This window comes from Stylophora pistillata, chromosome 14 (genome assembly GCF_964205215.1).
Source record: "Stylophora pistillata chromosome 14, jaStyPist1.2, whole genome shotgun sequence".
In the NCBI taxonomy this organism is placed as follows: domain Eukaryota; kingdom Metazoa; phylum Cnidaria; class Anthozoa; order Scleractinia; family Pocilloporidae; genus Stylophora; species Stylophora pistillata.
Window position 1 is genome coordinate 4,254,879 of NC_142532.1, and position 10,766 is coordinate 4,265,644.

Sequence of the window (10,766 nt, forward strand, 5' to 3'; positions counted from 1 at the left end):
ACTTTGTGAACTGAATTGAATAGCTAGTTAGCTGCGATTGGAAGTACATCATTAAAATAAGGACTAGAGGCGCAAGATTTCGTATAGTCCAAAGATTTATCCATCAAATAAATCAATTCATGCTTTACACATAAAATGTAAATTCATTGTGAGAATTTCACGGGTTTGAGGAACTCAGTGAAAGTGAAGGTTGAAAATTTGTGAGTATTTTTTAAAACTCAACACTATTGAGTAAATCATTATAATATTATATACCGAAATACGTGTAAAAATAGCGAAGTAAAGACTAAGTATTTTTAACTTGCCATCTACGTCTTACAAAACGTACTGAAAATGTGTATGTGAATTCTTTTTGTTTTTCAACATGACGTTACTAAGTTATGACAATCCATAACATGAACATGATATCCTACCATCTATATGCGAATTGTTCTCGACTAACATCTCTTGACATCACATCTAATTCACCGTGCAACTCCCTAAAATGTGACAAATCTATGCTCTACAAAATGTTGGACTTCACTGAAAATTTTACCCGGCAACTGCAAAGTCCTTAACATATTAAAAATGTCCACAATGGGAAATCTAATTAAAAGCAATTAGCTATGGAACTGCTGAGTAGAAAAACAAGGACCCTGTCCATAAAATCTGACAAATTCTTCCTAATATATATTACCTTCAAAAACGGTGATTTATAATTCAAGAACATCTAATGACGACATGTGCAAAACAAAGATTTGAACACACACTCTGACGAATTTTTCCTGATACCGTCATATATATCGCGAAATTATGAATAATTCCAAAGCCGTTCAATTCCTGTGCAAGGACAGCCTTAGCTTAATCTTAAATAAGTCGAAAACTGAAGTTATAATTTTTTTACGTATGATATTCCCCGTGGTGTTTTATATTTGACAACTGAAATTTTCAATTTGAATCACTACAAGGGTTTTGGTTTTTTTTAATAAGTCTTAACACGGCTCTCTGATCGACAAATACGGTAACTTTGCACATTTGAAATTGAAAGAGAACAATCATGTTTTCTTGGTATTTTCTAAGGTAAGTGTAATGATTAGAAATCCTTTAAACAGGGTCAAATCTAGCAAGTTTTTCTAATAGCAGTAAGTGAAAGGAAAATTATTTCGCTACAAACATCAAAGAAAAAAACTTGTCAACAATGTTGTCAAGCAGGACTTCCAGAAGCGGAATTCTACCTCGAATCTTTTATCAGTTCCTTAATTCGTGAACTTTTTATGTCTGCTATCTAAGGAAATTAATTTTGCACTTGGCAAGTTTTTCCTTTGACAGGTGTCTGTATTGAACGAAAGAAAGGAAAAAAACTGAGGAAGAAAATTATTAATATTTGGACTAGTAGACCTGCCAAGGAAAACCTTGTTGTGGGGTTTTCATCCATCAAAGAACGTGGTAAATTTCGAGGAAAAGGCAATTTTTTTTTTAAATTAAGGTAGAACGTGCTACTCGTATAGCTTTAACAAAAGCGATCATATTTACCACGTTAATCCAGCGACGTTTCTGTGAATAAAGCCTGTGGAAAGAATGGCTGCTAAATATTATATAAAGCATATGTACTTAGTAAAGATCTGACGTATATCCCAGTCGTTTCCGATATAATAAATTGAACACGTAAGTAATCGAATTATGTAAATATCTTAATTCACTTGTTATGAAAGACAATCAATTAGCAATGCGGCAAAAAAGAGTCATGCAGTGGAGCTTTTTGTGGTGTTTGCATGACATCATCCGCCTCGAAATTGGTTTGACAAGGGACATTTTATTGTTTCTTATCTTCTGTCATCGATTTGAGTAAAGGTTGAATTTACTCTACACCGGGCATGCTCTTGCACAAGGAAACTTTCATTTCAAGGGAAAATCTGTAAAAAATAAATCTGCTAATACAAGTTTAAGCTCCATTTACGAAAAACCCCTTTCGTCCAAGAAAACGCTTACGCTTTAATTATTTTTTCTTACTACATAAACAAAAACGACCCAAAACGCGGATGAAAGTCCGTTTTGAAAACGTTTTATTTTAAAAAGCTCCTTTTCATGTGTCGACAAGTGAAAAATGAGGCTTTTGAAAACATTGACGTATTATGCGTCAAATACTATCGCTTTCATCTAGGCTTTCTGGTATTTTAGCGTAGACGATGGACGAGAACGTATTAAAACGAACGCGTTTTCAAACAAAAATGCATTGATGCAGAAATTTAAAAGTTAGCGAGACTGAAATGTTTTCGTGGGTGAAAATACTTTGCTTTATTTTATTTGAGACGAAAACGGACACTTTTGAAAACGCATTAGTGTGGTGAAGGCCTTAGATGAGATGATGGGAACAGTTGTCAATGAATTAAATTCTAAAAAGCTTAGGCCAATCTAGCTCTACGTATTTTTTGACAGGTGATGACAAGTGTGTATAACGAAATTTTTCCGAGACAAGTGCGTGGGTAGTTTTCAAAAGAAAACTCGATAGTGTAAACATATAATATTGACCACGCTTGACCACAGTAAAGTAGTTCGTTCCTAATTCAGGAACAGTCATTATTTCTCGCCGAAGGACGGGGGGAGGGGAGAGAGAAAGAAGAGGATTTTGTGGGGATTAGAGTGGGGTCAGGCGTCACCAACAGAGCATAATGGGAGACTTAATAAAACTGACTGCTCGTGACTGTCAGTGAGAGGGGAGGGGGGGTATGAGAATATGTTGCAGAGCCTTAGGCGGGGATCATCAGGTAAATGTTATCGTGACACAACCAAAAGCCTCCAGACCCCCACCCACCCCCCCCTCTTCTTCTCCCTTGATAAATAATGACATGTCTCTTGGCTATCTAAAAGAACAAACTTAGGTTATAATTAAATGCATTTATCAAATATGTCAGAAAGACTGCACAAAAGAACTACGAAATCAATTAGCGAAATTCGTCGTGTGTTTTCTTTTTTATGGAGCTTAAGCACAAACATTTCATGAGACCACAATAGCAGCCGGAACTGAGTTAAAACTTCTCCTTCCTGCTGCTCAGCACATGCACCTTTTTGTACTGCCTTGGTTTGAATTAAATGCTAAAACGACGACGTTAAGGTCGATAAATAGGTACAAAAGCGCGCCAGAGTTAGTTTAATTCCTCATCCGGTCGCCAACCGCGTCTCAAAAACGTCTCTGCATGCTTTTGTGACCTTGATGTTGCCAAAACTGTCGGAAAAGGTTTATTTTGTACCAATCACTGATTAAATAAGATACGGAAAGAAGGAAACGTTTGAGCTCGGTAATGGAACAAATATAAAGATTTTTTTTCGTTTTGTCTCGAGCGTAAGACAATATTAAGAAAAAAGATCTGATGGAAATTCGGAGCTATCATGAAATTGGAAGGTTTGAGATTTGATTCCTCTCGGGAAATCAGACTTTTTCATTAAGTGTGAAAAGCTGGAAAAATAACGTTCTTTAAATCTTTGATTAATTTGCAGAGATCCGGTAATCCGACCATAAACACAGTTTATTTACAAGAAATATTAAAACGAACATACGATCTCTCGCGAGTTGGAATGATGAGCCAATCATAGCACAGGAATCGCTCCACGTTGTCGGCTCGAGACACCAGGGACTTTAAGCAAACCACGATGGCTACGGCAACGAGAACGTGGGAAAACAATAGATCTAATTGGCAGAACAATAGCCCAGCTCGTGCGCTTTAAAACTTTGTACATTTCTTAGCCGTCCTTTACAAAACAACAACGTGAAATCACCAAAATTTGCGTCGTCTACGAAGCGAAACCACGGCGGCAAATTATTTTAATTTGCATTTGGAACTCAACGCTACTTTTATGCGTTATGTCGAGTTTGAGGTCTGGCGCCCTATGAGACGGTAAACACATGCAGCCATTTTCGAAATTCTAACTAAAAGTAGAAACTCGTTTTTTAATCGATGTCTGTCGTGGCGTTGCCGTCCTGACTGCTTAAAGTCCCTACCAACCGTTAAAACTGTCCTGGAAGACTGAGGCTGACAATCAGAGTCGTGTTGACCTCGATGCCCATCGATTCATTTCTTACTCGCCCACGTCACCCCGCTGAGGGCGCAACTTATATTGGATTACAATGTTTATTGTTTCACCAAATTGACAAAACAAAACAAAATAATTGAATTTAAAAATGTAAAAGAATACTTTTAGTGCTCAGAGCGCAATTAAAAATCTTAACAATAGGATATTTCGTTCGGATCCACCGTACTTTGTCAGGCAAAACGTGGCTGACGACGAAGTGTTACTGACGAACTCCGGTGCATGGATCTGAACGAAATATCCCATTTTTAAGATTTTTAATTGCACCCTGAGAAATTATTATTTTATCTTTTTAAAATCATGTTTCCAGAGCAGGAAAACAATATTTTAATTCATTACCTTATCTAAACTTTTTGGTGATAGACCTGACCAATCCAAAACCAAACCAAACCCGTTCCCCAACCTCGTTCCCAGGGCTTTCCCTTTTTGAATATTTTGGCGGGCCAATTTTCCCGCCCGCCAAAATATTCAAAAAGGGAAAAGCCCTGGGAACGAGGTTCACCCGTTCCCATGGCCTCTAGCGCTCCTTTCCACGCCCTCTAACATTCTCGGAGCAGAAAGGAAGAGAGACCCTGCAAACGAGGTTGGATGAAAAAACTGAGGATCTGAAACGATATTTTCGTTTTAAATCGGAATTAGGGGCAAGTTAAGAAAGCAAGTTATTGTTCGCTTGTTCCAGTCCCGTCAACATGGTTCTAGCCATGAATCCCAACAATTCTCTCCAGGCTTTCGTAATTTGTTCAGAACAACTTCCCTCAAGAATGTCTTGTAACATGAGGACAAAGGCTTCTTCCATGACCTAAAAGATAATTTAAAACACGTTATCGTTCACAGCACTTTATAAATAGAGCTGCCTGGTCTTTTCCGTTTTAAAAGTGATACAGTTGGATTGCGAAAAGTGAGTACCACCATGTATATTTAACAATTATTCCACGAGCGCGCGTTGGATATGAGATGATAGATAGCCAACGAGGCGCGTAGCGCCTCGTTGGCTATAATCATCTCATATCCAACAAGTGCGAGTGGAATAATTGTTTTATTAAAAACGCCCCAAGAAATAATTATTTTGTAAGAAGAAACCGGAGTTTTTAGCTCCCTTTTGATTTTAAGCTGACGCGTACGCTTACCATATTTGTAGATTATGGTATATTGGCTCATATACCATAATGGCTAAGCCAATTAAAAGTCTGGAATTGCATTATCCAATGATCCAGTTTTTAATAAATATATATATATATATATATATGGTCGACCATCGTACTCGATGAAGTCCATCCTAGCGTAGGTGTGTGCGCCTATGGGATCTGAGGCCGAATTGGGAGGCGCACGAGCGGCCACAGTCGGGGCAAGCGGTAGAATGCTGTGTGCGTTCTGATCTGGCCTTCCTTGCCGCTCTCTTTGCCACCTGCCTGCTTCTTCTCTCGTGTTCAAATGATTCCACAGCCTTGTGAGTGGCCGTAGGCCAAGCAGATCGATCGTTGGCCATGTTCTCCCACTGGTCCACTGATATGTTGCATTTCTTAAGTGACCTTTTCAGGGTGTCCTTGTAACGTAGACGGGGTCTGCCTCTTGGCCGTTGGCCCTCACTTAGCTCACTGTAAAATATCTGTTTAGGCAACCTGGTGTCCTCCATGCGCGCAATGTGTCTGTCTATCTGAGCTGTGCCTTTGTTAGCAAGGAGTCTATGCTTGGCATCTTGGTTTGTTGCAGGACCTGCTCGTTGGAGATTCTGTCGAACCATTTGATGTTCAGGATTTCCACCATGTACAGCATTTTAAATCATACCACAATACGCCGATCAATTTGAAGTTTCAACATCCCTTCAGACAGCCCCTCAGGAATAGTTCAAATACCTCATCCATTTTATTGTAATAGGCAAAATAAGCGATCGTGATTTTCAACGCATCGTCCAAAATTTAAAACCTTGACCTTGTAGACCTTTCTTTCTGTGCCATTCGCACTTGAAAGTGAACTACTTTTATTCCACTGGAAAGACTTGACACTTCGAGTTCAAACTTCCCCACCCCCGCCAGGCAAGTTTCAAAATTCCCACCCCCCCCGGCATGGACGACAGTCAAATGTCGTGGGTTACTCGGAGGGTATGTTGAAGCTTCGAACTGATCGGCGCATAAGCCATAGTATCTTGTAGTTTTCATTTAAATGGTTACACACCAGGGTTACATAGAAAGACTTAAAAATTCGAACTGCCACAATATGACAAATAACGTAATATGAAATCACTGCTCAGTAGCTTTCCTTTTGTTTGTAAGGTCAAACACCAGCCCTTAACCGCTTACAACTTAGAACTGCTATTTCAAGGAGATCTTAGAATAGTTTTCAGAGAACTCTTTATTCATCTTGCATTTTTCTTGAATACCTCTGAGAAGTACAAGATATCATTCTTACCCGTAAGTGTTCAGTTTCAGATTCATTCGTTTTAATAGTCAGACAATAATTTTATCTGATAATAGGAACCATCATGTTGTACAACAAAATAAAGGGTACCTTTAAGGTATATAAGATCCCTTACCTTTAAGTGTTTCTCGGTGATAGACATCGCTAAATGTCTTTCCCCAAGGTTCGTAAGATCTTCAATCAGCTCTTTGGCATCATCTAGAGATGAAACAGCTTCCTCGACTACCGCCATTAAACGCTTAGAGTGTAGAAACAATGAGCGAGAATTCATAAGTTCGTCCAGAGACACGCCTCGAAAAGATGGAAATGCATCTTGGAGGTTTGGATTTAGTTCCAGGAGCCTGCAGGGAAAAAACAGATCTGTTTTGTCACTGAATTAGGTTTTTCATATGTTCCGAGAACAGTTTTTAATAAAATGTCGAGAAAAACTGATAAAAGTGTTCACAACGGCCAGTGATAACAAAGCTTTACATCATCATCGGCCAATGATAACAAGGGTTTAGGTAACATTGGTTACATAAGTTAATTGACCACTCCCCATAAGGGCGTTTTCAGGGCCAACACCCACCTATCCCACCCCAGGGGAGGACATCCACCACACAGTAGTCTCGTGCGTGGGAAATTAACATCTCCTACCCCTAACCCTGCAGGAGACGGGGCCTACGGTTTATTCGTCCTTATCCGAGAAGACTAGAATATCTATCCATTTCTTGATATTATAGAAAGGTAACAAATTCTCCTCAGTTATTTTAAGACCATGAGTATTGCTCCGGCCGGGGCTCGAGCCCTCGACCTTCCCCACAACACAATCCGGCGCTCTAACCAATTGAGCTATATTCTACGCGCCTACGGTTTAAATCATCGTCAGCCATTGAGCAATCAAAGTAAAAACATGCAAAACCATCAAAAACGTGTGAAAGCGCGGGAAAACGCGGGCGGCCAAGTAACGACTTATTTTCGTTTTGCGTCTGATTGGTTTAGAGGATGGCGCGAGTTTTGTAGACCAATCACAGACCATGCCACTGTGATTGATCTAGAATACTCGTGCAAATCTCTCAACCAAATAGATAACAAAGCGAAAACCACGACTTAGTTGCCCGAGTTTTTTCTCTTTTCAAGAAATTTGCTTCACTTTTGATGTCAAGTTCTCATTGCCTCCTTTGTTATTATTGGCTGTCAGATGCATTGAGGCAGGTCTCTGAACTAGGAGGGGGCGTAATATCATGGGATCGAATTCTTTTCGTCCAACTGAGTTTTTTTTTTTCTCGGGACATATATTTTATTTGATGACATCAAAGCAACGAGAATAGTTCTCCAAAGAATTTTAGGAAAACAACTAGTTTTCTTTTATTCTTTGCACTTATCAACTCGAGCCTTTATCATCGTTTTGATGTTGCAGATGACATGTAACACCATTCGTAAGCGTTCTTCGCTCGGTCAACCCTGGACACCATGATATGTCCTGAAGTCATCGGGAAAGACTTGCCCCCCCCTCGCCCCAGATCTCACGCGAACAAAGTGGTTGTAGAAAGTGCCAGCGGACTCCACTGATGACTAACAACTTGAGTTTCCGCCACAAAGAACTTCACATTCACAAGCTTGAAACAACATTTTAAATGTTTTTACCGTACTTTGCAAACACTTTCTTCCCTGCAGCGGCTCTCTTTTGGTCCAAAAGTGTCCATGATTCTCTCAGAATGATTTTACTCTCATCAGAAACTGATACTGAAACTTTTTTGTTTGCCAAGCTGGATATGAAAGGATGAACCACTCGGTTCTTGGATTGTACTGAGCTTGTACAGCCCATCATAAATTCAGCCCGAAAGGGATGGAGGGAACGTGACCGTGAGAACGAGGTTGGATTTATCTGCGAAAAAAAAAGATAGAATTTTTTTAGCATTAAAATCATATAGAATTTAATATTAATAAGCAATTGGCCTGACATGTGGCTTTAAGCTATGAGGAGAATATTATGATGATTAATTTTTATTTACTCTACTTTTGCTGTTGTAAATCCGACTACCCAACAAAGAAATGACTGGTCTGGTTTTGCTCCGGTATATCAATTATAACTTTTACCAGTTGTTTAGCTCATTCTCCCGAAATCCAATGATTAAAAAAATGATTATAAAAGGAGAGATGGCTAGTGGTGGATATCTACTGAGCTGTAAGGCAGCGAGGTAAATATCCACTGCTAGCCACCGACACTGAGTTGAGTCGTTGTTTTAATATATGCTAAAATAGTGAGATAATCTAGTACAAAAAGATGATTTTATTTCGTTTATTCCTGCATTGAATACAATATTTTCGGGCACAAATCCCGCGCGAGTGGTTCGGAGGTGAATCAGCCAAGGATATTCGGAGTTTGATTCACCAATCAGGGCGCACCAGTTTAGCGCTATCCATTGTTTTAGTTTGTACTAATTGTCATTAACGTCGAAGCGTAATTATGACTCGCATCAGTGTTTGTTTAAACATCATCCATGTACCTGCCCTATTTTAGAAGCAAATGCTTCTGAATGGGATAAATTACGTTTTTTCCAAGATTTCGAGGATGTTTGTTCTTCTTCTTTTTTTTTTAATCATATGTCCTCACATAGGAAGTATGTGACACCGACAGAGCTGAATAAGGAAATGCTACGTCAGCGGGTATGCGGTCAACAACGCGGGCTCAAGTGTCCTAGGTCTAAAATTTAGCGAAATTAGCGGAAAATAATAAGGGCTGACCTTTAAAACCGAGGAACTCTGTTTTCGTCGAAGGCACTTTCCTATTTCCATAGGTTTAAAGGCGAAAATTAATTTTTGAAAATTTTTAGGGGGTGTACCAAATTTTTGGAGGTTGTTCTGTAAAAGAAAAGCGGCAAAGAAAACGACGCCTCGAAGCAACAGAATAGGAAATCAACCATGCGAACGACTCAAAATCCGTGTTTCCACGGCAAAACCTGGCGCATGCGTATACGTTATTCAGCTCTGTCTGTGGCACCTCATCATCGGCTATCTCATGAAGAAAGCTGCCTTGTAAGTTTATCTTGAATATGATTTGCATTAAAGGATTTGTTGGACTAAGTTTTGTCTGCTAGTTTGTCTGAAAGATAATTGTGTCGTTGCAAAAGCCAGTCCCAATATCCTCGACCGCCGATAACCATGCAGCATATTTCGCCAGGTTTCTAAAATATAATTATTGAAAACTTATTATAACAAAACCTGCTAAAAGTATTGGCCACAAAAACAGTTAGTTGTCTCATAAATTGAAATTCGATTTCAAAGTTAATGACTACGATTTTTATTTCCACCTATGCATTTGTATGCTGTGGGTGAGTATTCTATCTACATGATTAAAAACTTTACTTTTTATCGTGTCAAAGACGCTACCATTCATCATCATTTTCAGAAACAATGGACTTTTTTCAGCAAAGAGTCAGAAAACCTAAGATTTCTAGAAACTTTTTCAATCCAAAAGTTTTGAATTTTACAACTTCGGTCTCTCCGGTTCATTATACTCCTATATGTGTTTATTGTTATAACACTAGTTAAGACGTCTTTTACTACCTTGAAATTGCTGCTTACATTTCTGTGATTCTTGTTAATGAGATATTTTCGTTGTGTAACTACTTTTAACGACATCAATGATTTATAATGATTGTTAAAAAGTCAAGCTCGAGCAAGTAAGTGCTCAAAACATATTCTTTGTAGTATTATTATTTTTTTTGCAGTACATTAGAACGTATCTAATTTTTTATTATGCCTAGCATGAGAGGCACGAAAAAAAAATGTGTTTTCATTCATAGATTAACTCATTGTTTTAGTTCTCAACAATTCATTTGATATTTTTTTTTCTGGTGGGGTACGAAAGCTGAAAAGTTTCTGTTCATTTCGAAAAACGTTTCTCCAGTATTTCCATGGAAGGCCTCTTTGAAGAGTAAAAGCGAAAGTGTATGAAAAGTCTTCATTGGATAGAGTCAAAAAGATATCGTTAGATTAGTTTTTAAAAGGGGAACTTATTTATTAACCGATGCAGATAGACAGCCCTGAGGTAAAGAAACGAGGCTTTGTGAATTCAAATATTCAAATAGTTAGAAATTTTATCTTAAAATTTTCTTTAAAAATTCTATGCTATAAAATCGTGCCGTAAGGAATCTTACCAAAAATGTCTCTGATTGCTTCTTATCACAATTGTGTTCCTTTTCGTCACATCGATTGCTCCGCTGCACCACTGGTAACTCCAAGTAAGATTGAGCTATTTTTATGATAGATGAGACAAAAAATATTGTCTGGTTGCATAGCAA

At 38.5% G+C, this 10,766-nt stretch overlaps 1 protein-coding gene across 3 annotated transcripts in view; it reads right to left on the reverse strand.

Moving 5' to 3' along the window:
* Positions 1 to 1,652, reverse strand: part of LOC111328188 (neuroglobin) — a 12,828-nt gene extending 11,176 nt beyond the window's left edge. The window contains exon 1 of one of the 3 annotated variants that reach the window (XM_022932565.2): positions 1,513 to 1,652. The gene's annotated coding sequence lies outside the window, so the exon portion shown is untranslated. Of the gene's footprint in view, positions 1 to 413; positions 545 to 676; positions 833 to 1,512 lie in introns of those variants that run through there. The other 2 variants (XM_088745511.1, XM_088745513.1) reach the window with 2 other exon arrangements.
* Between the last annotated feature and the right edge of the window lie 9,114 nt (positions 1,653 to 10,766).